The following is a 16,358-nucleotide window of genomic DNA, read 5'->3' as shown; positions in this document are numbered from 1 at the left end:
AAATAATCCCACACCCCACCCCTATAACATCCCCTAAACTCCCCACCAGATCACCCCTCTAACAACCCTGCAAACTGCCTTATCACCCTTCCTGCACCCCCAAACACTCCCATCTCTCCAACACTTCTCCCCCCACCAACAATCCCCCAAATGCGCCCCACCCCAAATCACCCCAAACCCCAACCTCACTCTTCGCACTTCCCACCCCCACAAGCCTCCACAACCATCTCGACTTCCCCCCCCCCCCCCCCCCCCCCCCCCCCCCCCCCCAACCTCCTTGTAGTCCTCAGTGTCCAGACCAAGCTCTGGAGTTCCTCTGCAATGTCCAATTGTGTATAGGACTAGTCCCTCAGTGAATGGGGCATGATGTCGAGCCCCTCAGCCATGGTCGTCAGAAACTGAGTCATGCCTCGTATTCCATCACTCATTGTTTTCAGGCCGTGTCCCAGGCTTTCCGCTGCGGTCGCCACCCTAGTAGTGTTGGCCTGAGTGGCACACAATGTTGGCACCGTCACCTGCACCTGAAGCCTTTGCGACTCCTCCAATCGGCCTTTCAGTTGCAGGAATGTCACTGATACCCCCTCCTGAACCTCACGGCTCTGGCTTATCATCTCCAGCAGCTCAGGGAGAACATTGTTCAGGGGCTCAGTACCTGGCTGGAACCCAGCCGAGTCCAGGGATCCAGCAGACGTCTGACCACTGTATCACTTGGAATTTCCTACCTACACCAGGTGTGCAACAGCAGCTGTCTGGTGCTTACCAGATTGTAACCCTGTCTGCTAATCTTGCCCACTCTGGATGGCCCTGCCTCATCAGATGGTGAGCCTCCAAAACAAGGGACATAGGTTCAGTGAAAGGGGTGGACAAGTCTCTGGGACATTAACAACTCACTTCAGCAGGTCAGCTGGATGAGGGTGTGGGGGATCCTTACTTCTCTGGTGCAGGTAAAACCCGCTTTCAGCCACTGCCCATTCCTCAGCCACCCCCGCGATCTCCAGCACCCATCCTCACAGGGGGTGAGGACACGCAACTTGGGACCTCCCCCCCCCCCCCTTATTGCTCTCCCTCTTATTATGGGCTGTCTTATGTGAGCAGCATTCCTGGTCGGACAGGGGTTGTATAGCAGGCAGCATGTGTAGGCATCGTGCCTCGACAGATAGGGGATGCGGTGTGAGTACCAGGGGATTTTGAGGAACAATCTAGACGGTTGGATGTTGGGAGTGTGCATGATTGGTGGTGGTGGCCAGGGGTGTGGAATCCAGGGGTGACAGGCCGAACTGATGTCAGGAGGAGATAAATGGGAACTTACCCTTGCATCTCGTAGCAGGTCATTCATCTTCTTCCTACATTGGACGCCGGTCTTCCTTGTCATGCTACTGGCACTAACTGCAGCTGCCATTGCTTCCCAGGTGGGAGTTGTCACAATGTTCTAGGGGTACAGGGTGCCTGCCTCTCCTCCACCACGTCCAGAAGCTCGGCCAGGGCTGAATTCAGGAAGCGAGGAGCAGGTCTCCGAGCTGCCATTCTCCTGGCTTGACTGGGTTTGAGTGCTGAGGGACCATTTAAAAGCCACTCCACCTTGTTAGCATTGAACAGCTGAGCCCCGAGTCAGGCAATTCAGACACCTGGGGACACTGGCTCCATGTGATTCACGTGGGGGGGGGGGGGGTCATTTCTTTGCACTAAGTGTGGGTGAATTGCGATCTGGATTGTACCCATCCATCCGACGGGAGTCACCCCCGCGATTCCCGCCCAAAGGGCGCAATTCTCCGCGGTCACGAAAATTTGGAAAATAGCGGGCGGCGTAAATTTTTACGGACACGCTGGTCCGACGCCCTCCCGCTATTCTCTCCCCCCCCCACGCCCCCCTCCCAACACGAATCGCTGCCCGCCGTTTTTTTACGGCGACCAGCTATTCACCCCTGGCCGATGGGCCGAATTCCAAGGCCTTTACGGCCGTTTTTATGAACGTAAAACACACCTGGTCTGACCGTTTGTAAAAACGGCCGTAAAGTCGTCCAATCCGCGCATGCGCGGCTGACGTCATCTGACGCGTCAGCCGTCGCTAACTCTGGCTAGCGGTCTTAACGAAATTCGTTAAGCCCGCGATGTCGGAGTTCACGGCCGCGCGGTACTAGCCCCGACCAGGGAGCTGAATCGGTTCCCGGTCTGGGGGGCGGAGGCTGGCATCAAACGCGCCCGTTTTTGACGCCAGCTTCCCGAGTTTTCATGACTCAGGAGAATCGCGCCCAAAGTGTCAGGCATTTGTCGGGAGAATCACACCCCTATATTCTCTGTCAGCGGTTTAATGGGGAAACTGATGACGCATTTGACACAGAATTAAACATCCCAAATAATGTTTTAATTCCCTAGATTGCCTTACCTAGGGAAATCACAGCAATGGTGTAGAAACATGAAGATTAGCTGCACTTGCAGGATGTGAGCTGATTCCATTTCTCCCTGGAGTCTTGTAAAAGAATATAATACTTCCTAATTCAGGGTCAGGTCAACAGAATTTTCCCTCTGCAACCCATCAAAATCTCCATGTCCCCAAGAGCACAGAAAAGATTACTTTGGATAACAAGAGCTCCTCATGGTCGCGGCTACAATTTGACACAATAGTTTGTTCTTATTTACCTCAGTTTTAATCTTGAACTCTAATTTAACAGCGACTTTGAGGTGAGTGCAACATATATAGCCTACCTGTCACAGCACTGCACTGCGTCTGTTGCGCTGTGTGTCATTCTGCTGGGGGCAGATCAGACCAGTTCATGTCCTCCTGCTCCACACTGAGCTGGTCTGAATGTAAAGCACTGTGCTACGGGGTACATGGCTGTTTCAGGGCAGGACGGAAAGGACAAACACATGTGGGGCAATGTGGAAGAGGGCTGTGCAAGCTCGGAGAGAAGAATGAGGGGGTAGGGCGGCAGGCAGTGGGCAAGGATGTGGATGAGGGTGACAGACAATGGAAGGCAGAGGGAAGGCAAAGGGGAGGGTTCACGAAATGCTGACAAACAAGGGGTCAAAGGCATAGTACATCGTTTACTGGAAGGGGATGCACGCAGACTCCAGAATATGGGGTGGGGGCTCGTTAGTGTGCCACATTAGGGATGGTTCACTAAGAGCTGTATTGGTTTAGGAGGATCACTGATGTCTTTAATCCTCTTTGGAAATGGGAACTAAGTCAATGTTCCTGTTTTAGTTCAGGGACTGGCAAGTGTGGAGTCACAGAGGGAAGATATTTCACCTGCAAGATGGAAAAGGAGTCACAATTGATAAGCAGTCCAGGGGCTATGTGGACCTCACAGCCTGATGCCAGAGATATGAGACAGTGCAGAAGAGCAGCGGCTTTGCAGCAGGAGAAATAATTGGGTGCGCCACGGGGATAGTCAATATCCCTGGTGTACTGGGCTGAAAAGGGAATGGTCGTGGCTACTGGGGACAGCCTGGAGATATGCAAGTTATAATGAAGGTATGAGAAGATCTTATTGGGGGGGGGGGGCTCACCTCTGAATGTAATGGTGCACACAGCCCTCCAGATGGTATGGATAGAAGTCCACATGGGGTATGAGCACTTTGCAGGTGATGGGCTCAGGTGGAAAGGTAGGAATGTCCATCACTACAATGATGGGATCCAGTATTAGTGAGAGAGGCTGAAGAATAACATGACGCAGCTCTACCTGCACATTATGAGGCTCCAGGTAAATCAGAGGCACGCAAACAGTGAGGGAACTTGCTCCTGAAGTACAGGTGCAGCAGCACCATCTTGAGGTGGCAGATCAGTGGTGTCCTGCAAACCTAAAGTAAGATCTGCTCTGTCTGAGAGGGGTATGAGACATTTTGGAAGAACTGCTACACTGGGCTATGGGGCCCCTTCTTGAGATGCACACTCACATACCTGTGCCACTACAGTGGACAGGATCCAAGTCAGTTACAAAATCCTGCTTTATTGCCCAGGATGCAACAGAAAACCAATTATTTCATTCTGCACTGTTAGAGGGATTGGCAGAAACTCGTCCCAGCACAAGGTTTCAACATTGACAGAGTGGAAGGTGGGAATGCAACCTTGAAGAGTGAAGACTCTTCCCATCTTCCAACTCTTCCCATCATACACTTTTAATAAACATTTGAACACATGTCCCCGACAACACACAAGTGTCCGGAGACTAGAAGCACTGAGGTTGACATCACATGAATATCCATCTCAGAGTGGCAGAAGCCCTGCGCTGTTGGGAGTGGTCATAGGCAGAGGGGTCGTTGGGCGGCTACACACCCTTGGAGTGTCCTGGTGGGAGGCCCTGGGGTGTCAAGCTGATGCTCATCCAACCTGTGGGTGCCAGAGGGCCCTGGCCTGACTCCTGCAGGAGATGCGTCACCTGGAGTGAGGTCACGGTGTCTCAACCTGATGGTGCCACCAGTATGTGTGGCCATGGCATGCAGGCCCAATTGCAAATCCGGCAAAACATGCTGGACCAAGGTCACCACAGTGGTTGCCATGGCACTCGCATGTCGGATTCACAACTTCAGACAGAATGCAAACGCACTCCTCCATTAGCACTCTAGCCTGCTGACAGACTCTTCACCAGTGAACTGACAGCCACTTCCAGAGGCTCATCATCTGACCGAGCAGGTGGCTGGTCTCCTGCTGCCCTCGGAGTGCTGTAAACCTGGGCTGTCCCTGCTTCTGACTGCTGCGGGGATGTGTCAGTGAGGAACACCCAGTTAAACACACCCAATAGACCTTTCTCCGGTTAAATTGCGGCCATAGTCCTGAAAAGCCAGTGCATATTCTTATTTGTCTTTACCAGTCTGATCTGAAAAACTTACTGCAGTGACCAAATTATATTGGTGATTATAGGCCAAATGAGACTTAGAGGAATATCCCTTCGGTATAGAACATAGAACATAGAACAGTACAGCACAGAACAGGCCCTTCGGCCCTCAATGTTGTGCCGAGCCATGATCACCCTACTCAAACCCACGTATCCACCCTATACCCGTAACCCAACAACCCCCCCTTAACCTTACTTTTATTAGCACACTACGGGCAATTTAGCATGGCCAATCCACCTAACCCGCACATCTTTGGACTGTGGGAGGAAACCGGAGCACCTGGAGGAAACCCACACACACAGGGGAAGGACGTGCAGACTCCACACAGACAGTGACCCAGCCGGGAATCGAACCTGGGACCCTGGAGCTGCGAAGCATTTATGCTAACCACCATGCTAACCTGCTACCCTGTATGTGTGAACAGAAGCCGGCAAAGGCCTTAGGGATTGCTCACGAACAAGGAGGAGCACTGGTCCGCCGGCCCTGAGACGTTATCATAAATGTAAGGACCTGTAAGGGTTAATGTAATGTCTAAATCAACCACTAGAGGGAGCTAGATGTACAACTATATAAGGCATTGACGCTAAGCCTTGTGGGTGAGAGATTGAGGAGAAAGCTAGAGAGCAGACTGGAGGATAGATAGTGTGAGAGAGAGAAGATCATAGTTAATGGAATAGTTTAGAGATTAGTAATAGATGAGTGTAGATTATTTGTTAATTATCAACTGTGTATTATATAGGAGTAAGTGTCGAATCCAATTAAGTAGTGTTAATAAATCTATAGCTTTGTTCAATTTAAAAGCTATTTCTGGTCTTTGTGAACACTATACCAACCAGCCTAAAATTATCAACTCAAAGAACACCACAGGCCCCTTTTAGGATTGCCCTTTAGGTCACACACAGACTTTGCTTAGACTTAGACATAGACTATGCAGGCCCGGCAATGGCTGCATTCAGGGCAATGACATTTTGTGAAGGGGCCAGGGATGTCTCTGATCGTGTCTTCAGGATCCTGAAGGGGGAGGGTGAGCAGCCAGAAGTCGTGGTGCACATTGGTACCAACGATGTAGGTAGGAAAAAGGGTGTGGAGGTAATAAAACAAGTTTAGGGAGTTAGGCTGGAAGTTAAAGGCCAGGACAGACAGAGTTGTCATCTCTGGTTTGTTGCCGGTGCCACGTGATAGCGAGGCTAGGAATAGGGAGAGAGTGCAGTTGAACACGTGGCTGCAGGAATGGTGTAGGAGGGAGGGCTTCAGGTATTTGGATTATTGGAGCGCATTCTGGGGAAGGTGGGACCTGTACAAGCAGGACGGGTTGCATCTGAACCAGAGGGGCACCAATATCCTGGGGGGGAGGTTTTCTAGTACTCTTCGGGAGGGTTTAAACTAATTTGGCAGGGGAATGGGAATCGGATCTGTAGTCCAGCAACTAAGGTAGAAAATAGTCAGGAGGCCAAAGCACGTAGTGATGCAGTGGGGAAGGTAACACTGACAAAGGAGAGTACTTGCAGGCAAGGAGATGGGTTGAAGTGTGTATACTTTAATGCAAGAAGCATCAGGAATAAGGTGGGTGAACTTAAGGCATGGATCTGTACTTGGGACTACGATGTGGTGGCCATCACAGAAACTTGGATAGAAGAGGGGCAGAAATGGTTGTTGGAGGTCCCTGGTTATAGATGTTTCAACAAGATTAGGGAGGATGGTAAAAGAGGTGGGGGGGGTGGCATTGTTAATTAGAGATAGTATAACAGCTGCAGAAAGGCAGTTCGAGGGGGATGTGCCTACTGAGGTAATATGGGTTGAAGTTAGAAATAGGAAAGGAGCAGTCACCTTGTTGGGAGTTTTCTATAGGCCCCCCAATAGCAGCAGAGATGTGGAGGAACAGATTGGGGAACAGATTTTGGAAAGGTGCAGAAATCACAGGGTAGTAGTCATGGGCGACTTCAACTTCCCAAACATTGAGTGGAAACTCTTTAGATCAAATAGTCTGGATGGGGTAGTGTTTGTGCAGTGTGTCCAGGAAGCTTTTCTAACACAGTATGTAGATTGTCCGACCAGAGGGGAGGCCATATTGGATTTAGTACTTGGTAATGAACCAGGGCAGGTGATAGATTTGTTAGTGGGGGAGCATTTTGGAGGTAGTGACCACAATTCTGTGACTTTCACTTTAGTAATGGAGAGGGATAGGTGCGAGCAACAGGGCAAGGTTTATAATTGGGGGAAGGGTAAATACAATGCTGTCAGACAATAATTGAAGTGCAGAAGTTGGGAACATAGGCTGTCAGGGAAGGACACAAGTGAAATGTGGAACTTGTTCAAGGAACGGGTACTGCGTGTCTTTGATATGTATGTCCCTGTCAGGCAGGGAAGAGATGGTCGAGTGAGGGAACCATGGTTGACAAGAGAGGTTGAATGTCTTGTTAAGAGGAAGAAGGAGACTTATGTAAGGCTGAAGAAACAAGGTTCAGACAGGGCGCTGGAGGGATACAAGATAGCCAGGAGGGAACTGAAGAAAGGGATTAGGAGAGCTAAGAGAGGGCATGAAAAATCTTTGGCGGGTAGGATCAAGGAAAACCCCAAGGCCTTTTACACATATGTGAGAAATATGAGAATGACTAGAGCGAGGGTAGGTCCGATTAAGGACAGTAGCGGGAGATTGTGTATTGAGTCTGAAGAGATAGGAGAGGTCTTGAACAAGTATTTTTCTTCAGTATTTACAAACGAGAGGGGCCATATTGTTGGAGAGGACAGCGTGAAGCAGACTGATAAGCTTGAGGAGATACTTGTCAGGAAGGAAGATGTGTTGCGCGTTTTGAAAAACTTGAGGATAGACAAGTCCCCCGGGCCTGACGGGATATATCCAAGGATTCTATGGGAAGCAAGAAATGAAATTGCAGAGCCGTTGGCAATGATCTTTTCGTCCTCGCTGTCAACAGGGGTGGTACCAGAGGATTGGAGAGTGGCGAATGTCGTGCCCCTGTTCAAAAAAGGGAATAGGGATAACCCTGGGAATTACAGGCCAGTTAGTCTTACTTCGGTGGTAGGCAAAGTAATGGAAAGAGTACTGAGGGATAGGATTTCTGAACATCTGGAAAGGCATTGCTTGATTAGGGATAGTCAGCACGGATTTGTGAGGGGTAGGTCTTGCCTTACAAGTCTTATTGAATTCTTTGAGGAGGTGACCAAGCATGTGGATGAAGGTAAAGCAGTGGATGTAGTGTACATGGATTTTAGTAAGGCATTTGATAAGGTTCCCCATGGTAGGCTTATGCAGAAAGTAAGGAGGCATGGGATAGTGGGAAATTTGGCCAGTTGGATAACAAACTGGCTAACCGATAGAAGACAGAGAGTTGTGGTGGATGGCAAATATTCAGCCTGGAGCCCAGTTATCAGTGGCGTACCGCAGGGATCAGTTCTGGGTCCTCTGCTGTTTGTGATTTTCATTAACGACTTGGATGAGGGAGTTGAAAGGTGGGTCAGTAAATTTGCAGATGATACGAAGATTGGTGGAGTTGTGGATAGTGAGGAGGGCTGTTGTCGGCTTCAAAGAGACATAGATAGAATGCAGAGCTGGGCTGAGAAGTGGCAGATGGAGTTTTAACCCTGACAAGTGTGAGGTTGTCCATTTTGGAAGGACAAATCTGAATGCGGAATACAGGGTTAATGGTAGGGTTCTTGGCAATGTGGAGGAGCAGAGAGATCTTGGGGTCTATGTTCATAGTTCTTTTAAAGTTGCCACTCAAGTGGATAGAGCTGTGAAGAAGGCCTATGGTGTGCTAGCGTTCATTAGCAGAGGGATTGAATTTAAGAGCCGTGAGGTGATGATGCAGCTGTACAAAACCTTGGTCAGGCCACATTTGGAGTACTGTGTGCAGTTCTGGTCAACTCATTTTAGGAAGGATGTGGAAGCTTTGGAAAAGGTGCAAAGGAGATTTACCAGGATGTTGCCTGGAATGGAGAGTAGGTCATACGAGGAAAGGTTGAGGGTGCTAGGCCTTTTCTCATTAGAACGGAGAAGGATGAGGGGCGACTTGATAGAGGTTTATAAGATGATCAGGGGAATAGATAGAGTAGACAGTCAGAGACTTTTTCCCCGGGTGGAACACACCATTACAAGGGGACATAAATTTAAGATAAATGGTGGAAGATATAGAGGGGATGTCAGAGGTAGGTTCTTTACCCAGAGAGTAGTGGGGGCATGGAATGCACTGCCTGTGGTAGTAGTTGAGTCGGAAAATTTATGGACCTTCAAGCGGCTATTGGATAGGTACTTGGATTAGGGTAGAATAGGGAGTGTAGGTTAACTTCTTAAGGGCAGCACGGTAGCATTGTGGATAGCACAATTGCTTCACAGCTCCAGGGTCCCAAGTTCGATTTCGACTTGGGTCACTGTCTGTGTGGAGTCTGCACATCCTCCCCGTGACTGCGTGGGTTTCCTCCGGGTACTCCGGTTTCCTCCCACAGTCCAAAGATGTGCAGGTTGGGTGGATTGGCCATGAAAAATTGTCCAAAATTCTATGATTAACCTAGGACAAAAGTTTGGCGCAACATCGTGGGCCGAAGGGGCTGTTCTGTGCTGTATTTCTCTATCTATCTATCTCGAAATATGCGATGGCTTCCTGTTTGAATACACATCAGATCATAATGCTTGTCTCAATGCAGAACAAGCCCTCAACTTCTTTGCATCAGCCTTTTTCCAATATGGCGGGTATCCTACTTCCGGTGAAAAATCTATGCATTCCATCCACTATATTGATCATTTAGGTGCCTTTTTTATGCTTGTAAAAGTGGCTCCAACAAATTTCTATTCCTTAAAATGTGTAAAGAGTCGAGGTATTCTGTGCTTCACACTGATCTTTGATGTGAATTGTTACTGAGAGGTCATTATGCCTCTCGAGTAGCAATTTATAATTCCCTTTCTCCTGCCTCGTTTTCATGGACCATTAAGTGTCAATATGTTATGTGCAGTGCACCAGACTTTAGAGGCTCCCAAAGGGTTGGAGATAATGACAGACTATCATTCATTGGACAGTTATCTCTTGGTGCAAGAAAGGAAATGACAGCACAAAGCTGATATTGACAAATTAATGATTAAGGGCGGGATTGTCCATCCCGCCTCACTCGCTCTCTGGTGTGGCGTGTCCTCGCCGTCAGCGGGATTCTCCATCCCGGCAGCCGGTCAATGGGGTTTCCCTTTGCGGGCACCCCAACATCGTCGGGAAATCTGTAAGCATGAGTGCACTGCCGGCGAAATGGAGGATCTTGCCGAGAATCCAGCCCAAAGTCTCATGTGTCTGCAGCATAGCCTCAAGTCCTCAATACCCACAGAACTGGATCTACACTAAGCCGCTGTGTGCTGACTGTCCCTTTGAGGGCAACACGGCAGAATAGGGGCCACCTGGCCTGGGTGACGAATCAGAACTCAGAGAGTGTGGAATCACCCCATGTCTCCTCGGCTACAGCCATGAGGCTGCTGGAGAACCCTTATCAACAAATACCTTTTGTCTTCATTAATGAAGTCTGTGAAAGTTACACAATGTCACGCCACGATAATATTCTGCACAAGAGATTTGAGGGGAAAATGCACAAGTGTAGCAGATACTTAGTGTCAGGGTAGATTTGTAGCAATTTGGAAATGTTTAACAATCAAACGGAGTGAGCAAATCTGTATCCAAACTGCAAAACCTGTCTTGGGTATGGTTTCTACCAGGCTCCAATAAACTTACAGTTTTAAATGTTTGATGCCATTAAACACTTAAACAATTCTAGACTGCATTGAGCTCATCTATTCCACTTCCAAAAAATAAAGTTGCAATCGGAAACAAGTGACATCGGGAAGCTGGGTCAGGCTCATTCTCAACACAAGGTTAGTCATCGCATATATTCGTTTGCATGAAAACAATGATTTCCCCAAGAATCTGATCTGAAATTAGAAGCTGAAAGCGCCAAGGTGATGCATTCATGTTAAATCATTTCATCAGCCAAGGTCACAGCGGGTTGATCATGACATATAAAAAGCTATGTTGTTCAATGAAGACACATTCCGACTATGCTGCCTGCAGTGAGCCACAGCTGTGACACTCGTGAAAGGATTGCTTTTTCAAGAATGTGTGAAAGGGCTGTAAAGGTCTCTGTGAGACACTCAGAATTTGTCATCTTGAAGTGAGGAAGTAATCAACATCCTGCTACATCTGTTGTTCAAGTATTTGTTTTAGAACTGGTAAATATGCCAGACTGCTCGCTCATTGAGCTGCTTCTACAGAGCCCACGCCATAATAAGTGAACCCATGCAATGGCAGGGCTCTTATAACAAGGAAGCCCAATATGCTTTATCAAAAGGTCATGTCCCAAAGCAATAATCTGCACATGAAAATCTGGATGCACAATATTGGCCAAGCTGTGTCAAGCAGCCAGCAAATAGAGTCAAAGAGTGGAATACACCCAAGCCCCCGCCAGGGGATTCAAAGACAGGCATGAGGGGGGAGAATATGGTGGGAGGCCCAGAAATCATTTTCATGCTGATGTGAATTGATAGTGGGATCTTCCGCCGGTGCCCATCATGGCAAGTCTGAAATCCTGTCAGAGGATGGTGTGAACCTCATTTGCATCCCGGTAATGGAATGCAGATGAAGGCCCAGGCCCCCCCATGCCAGATTCGCCGCATTGCCGGCGGGAAAACACACCACGTGAAACAGTTTTGGAACAACGCTGTGATCAGCTGTTGGGACTCACCTGAACAATGTCTGGGGCTGCTTCCGGAGTTCAGAGTGGAGGCGGCGGGCAATCCTGGAGCACCACAGCAGTGGGGGGTGGGGTGGGAGGAGCATCTGCAGGTGGACCTTCCAGGTTAGGTGTCCTGGAGGGGGTCCATCTTCCAGCCTCAATGTTCCAGAAGACCCATCTTCTTTCTCAGGAGGTCCTTCTTCTGGTCTCAGACTGCTCCCGGAGACCCATCTTCATTTTCAGGAGGCTCATCTTCTTCAGTAGTGGGTCAGCGATGCTGGGCGCCTTTTCAATATGGCACCCGGGAACGATGGCGAAATACATGCCAACCAGGTCCACCCCATCACTAAATACAGCATAAAACACCTGGGGGCATAATTAATGAGGTTGAGGATGGAAGATTTAGTGTGTTTTGCCGCCAGCCTCCCAGCGGGGAATTCTCCACCTTCTCGCCCCTACCACGGCACATCGTCCTAAAATGGGTGAGTTCCACCCAAAGAAACTCTTCACAGGGAGGAATGTTGAAAGATCGATCAACATCACTCACTGAGGCTGATTTTAGCTTTCTCATTCCAGCGGTAAGGTAGCAGCGTGAAAATGGCACCAGTCCGCTTACCATCCCACTGTTCTGAAAAACCAGCTGCCGCCGCCATCTTGGATAGGGGCTTGAGGAGGGCAGTCAGACACTCGCCTCTCTCAGGTAGGAGGTCTTTGTATGATTTGCATCTAACTCTGATTACCATTTTGTGGGCAGAATATGTGGCACTAAGTGCCACCAACGCTGCACCAATTGTTGATACCATTGAAAGAACCAACTAGCGGATCTTAAAAAATGGCTGAAACAATTTTTTCAATGTTATATTCGTGAGGTTAGAGGCAGCAGAAATGGCCCCACAAAAATATTCCATGTGGCTGCTGGCCTGTGCTTGGTTTGGGCAGGAGGTTAAAAGGTAAAATTTGAAAGAAGTCTCCAAGCCAGCCCAAATCCACACCTTCTGTTTTCGACAGAGGCAGGTCTAGGGACACGTGACAGGCCTCAGGTAATCAAATGGGCGAAACGGGACGGGGAGAGCTGAATTGTTAGGTTGATGGCTTTAAAGCGCTGCATGTGGGCCAGGAGAAGAAAGATAATTTCCCTAGGCCCACACGTACCCATGAGTGTCCCTTGCAGAGTCTCACTTAGGTTTGGAGCTGTACCCTGGATGTAACTGTACCAAATAATGTGTGAAAATGTGTGACTCAGTACCAAATAATGTTTGAAATCAACAATTTTTATCAAACAATTATTAACAATAACAAAGGAAAGAAAGATAACTTTGTTAAAAAGGAAAAGGAAGGGGCAGCACGGTGGCACAGTGGTTAGCATTTCTGCCTACGGCGCTGAGGACCTGGGTTCAAATCCCGGCCCTGGGTCACTGTCCGTGTGGAGTTTGCACATTCTCCCCGTGTCTGCGTGGGTTTCACCCCCACAACCCAAAGATGTGCTGGATAGGTAGATTGGCCACTCTAAATTGCCCCTTAATTGGAAAAAATAATTGGGTACTCTAAAAAAAAATTTTAAAGGAAGAAAATAACTTTATTGCAGCACAAATGGCAACCATTGCACAAATGGATCCAGTTCCCCTTGGTCCACACATCACCAACTCTCCAAATAACCTTCCTCTCCCCCATGATAATAATAATCTTTATTGCCCACAAGTAGGCTTACATTTACACTGCAATGCAGTTGCTGTGAAAAGCCCCGAGTCGCTACATTCCGGCATCTGTTTGGAGGGAGAATTCAGAATGTCCAATTCACCTGACAGCGCATCTTTCAGGACATGTGGGAGGAAACAAGAGCTCCCAGAGGAAACCCACGCAGACACAGGGAGAACGTGCAGACGCCACACAGACAGTGACCCAAGCCTGGAATCGAACCTGGGAACCTGGAGCTGTGAAGCAACAGTGCCACCCACTGTGCTACCGTGCTGCCCTCAGTAGCACATGCCCACGGTAGCACAGTTATCAGATGCCTCCATGATCTCTACCAGACATCCACACCACCCCCATCCTCCCCCCTCCTCCCTCCAACTTCCCCACTTGGCTAACCTTCTCTCGGCCTAACTCAATCAGGCTCGCTGTGCTGGGAATCCTACAGATAAAAAACTGCAGGATATTTGGGAAACCGGATTCCCTGAACTCAAATTCCTGAACCCACTCTCCCCCCAGCTTTAAGCTAATATCCAACCCTTCATGCTTTCCATACAATTTTACCTGAAGTTCAGGACACCATTCGAATAACAAAGGTTTTCTTTTTAAAATAGTGCAACAATTGCCAATAATAGACATTTCATGACCTCTTTCTGGTCACTGAAGAAGGAGAGAAAAGATAATGAGGGTGAATAATGGATCCCCCTCTTGCCATCATATTGTTTTACAAGCATGTTAATTTACCATGTACTAAATTAAAAGCCATCTCTTGTGCAAATAATAGCTGCAACCCAACTCAACATACGAGCTTATCAAAAACCAAAACATAACAAAAATGAGGAATGTGCACAAAAATTGTCCAAATTCTGGGGTGGGGGTGGTGGGAGGGGTTGGTTCTGGGTTGTATTTATTGTTTTATTGTTGTGTATGAAGTTGAAAGTGTTCAATAAAAATATATATTCTTAAATGTACAAATTCTGCAGTTCATTAACATTTATTTGAATTAATTGCACCCCTTAGCAACTCTCACACCTTTTGTGAGGTTGATTTCTCAGCACTGTCACATCATCTGTTAAGGTTGAGCTGGTAGAAAACAGTCTTTGATGTCAAAGTACATTTGGCCCAACTGGTCTATTCGGTGTTTATGGTCCACGGAAGCCTCCTCACACCTTACTTCATCTAACCTTGTTGGTATGTCCTTTATTCCTTTCTCCCTCATGTACTTACTTAAATTTCCTTTAATTGATGACATTTTTCGCCTCAGCCACTTCCTGTGGTAGTTAGTTCCGCATTCTAACTACTGTCTGAGAAAATGATGTTCTTTTGATCTTTATTGCATATATTGGTAACTCCCGTGTATTTATGCTCCTTGGTTTTGGACTCCTTGAACCAAGAGTGGATACACATCTTCTCTACAACCACCCTCACAAAACCCTTCAGAATTTTGAAGTCACCCTCTAGCCTTCTCCTTTGCAGAGAAAAGGGTCCCAGCCTGTTCATTCTTTCCTGGTAGTGATAACCTCTCAGTTCTCGCATCATCCGTATAAATCTTCATTTGGCTTTTCACACAGCAGCTAATATTAATGAAAATTACCAGCAAAATAGGGCACAATGTTCTCTTCACATTCTTTCCAGCAAAGACCTTATAAGAAGGCTTTTGTTCTGAAGTCAGCATGATTTTAATGATTACACCATCCAGTCCGGGTAAACCACCATTTGAAAATTTACACAATGTTTGGCTTTTTAATATACTATCCTCTGCTCGGAACTTTCATCGATAAAAATTCCGGCACTGAAATTAAATGAAATGAAAATCGCTTATTGTCACGAGTAGGCTTCAAATGAAGTTACTGTGAAAAGCCCCTAGTCGCCACATTCCGGCGCCTGTCCGGGGAGGCTGGTACAGGAATTGAACCGCACTGCTGGCCTGCCTTGGTCTGCTTTAAAAGCCAGCTATTTAGCCCTGTGCTAAACCAGCCCCTGTGAAGTTGGACAAGAACTTTTCCAAATCCAGACATTGTTGAATTTGAACGTTTTGAATCTCCTCATTTCACTGCTGTCCTTTCCGTGATTCCAAACTTTTTGTATGACCTCAATACAGGTAGCAATTAAATATAATCCTTTAAGCAATTGAGAGGTATTTGCAATGTGCCTTTCCTTTGAATGTCGATTAACCAGTCCTGGGAGCAATAGCAATTGACTAATTGTTTATGCTGCTTTGTACATTCGAGTTGGTTCCCAAGGTCTTTGACCTGTGAACTCTTGGTTCAGGGAGGATTTCAGGATGAATGCTGTTGTTCATGAGGTTGGTAGTTACAAAGTAGCAGCACCCACATCCAAGCCTGAACACTTCTCCAGTTGCCTTTAAACGGTTTAGATTTTAGATGTTAGGGGCATCATGATTTTAGGGGCAGCTCGGTAGCATTGTGGATTGCACAATTGCTTCACAGCTCCAGGGTCCCAGGTTCGATTCCAGCTTCGGTCACTGTCTGTGCGGAGTCTGCACATCCTCCCCGTGTGTGCGTGGGTTTCCTCCGGGTGCTCCGGTTTCCTCCCACAGTCCAAAGATGTGCAGGTTAGGTGGATTTGACATTCTAAATTGCCCTTAGTGTCCAAAATTGCCCTTAATGTTGGGTGGGGTTACAGGGTTATGGGGATAGGGTGGAGGTGTTGACCTTGGGTAGGGTGCTCTTTCCAAGAGCCGGTGCAGACTCGATGGACCGAATGGCCTCCTTCTGCACTGTCAATTCTATGATGTGTTTTACCAGACGACTTGGGGTTATCTGTGAATTTAAAAAGAAAGAATTTTTCATAGAATTGTAGAATCCCTACAGTGCAGAAGGAGACCACGCGCCCTATCGAGTCGACACCGACCCTCTTAAAGAGCACCCCACCGACGCCAACTCCTCCACCCTATTCCTGTAACCCCATAACCCCACCTAACCTTTCGACACTAAGGGATAATTCAGAACGGCCAATCCACCTAACCTACACATCTTCGGACATGGGAGGAAACCGAAATACCCGGAGGAAACCCACGCAGGCACGGGGAGATCATGGGGCAGCATGGCAGCACAGTGGTTAGCACAGTTACTTTACAGCTCCAGGGTCCCAGG

Source organism: Scyliorhinus canicula, chromosome 14, assembly GCF_902713615.1.
Source record: "Scyliorhinus canicula chromosome 14, sScyCan1.1, whole genome shotgun sequence".
NCBI classification, from domain to species: domain Eukaryota; kingdom Metazoa; phylum Chordata; class Chondrichthyes; order Carcharhiniformes; family Scyliorhinidae; genus Scyliorhinus; species Scyliorhinus canicula.
Note: the sequence above shows the minus strand (reverse complement) of the source record.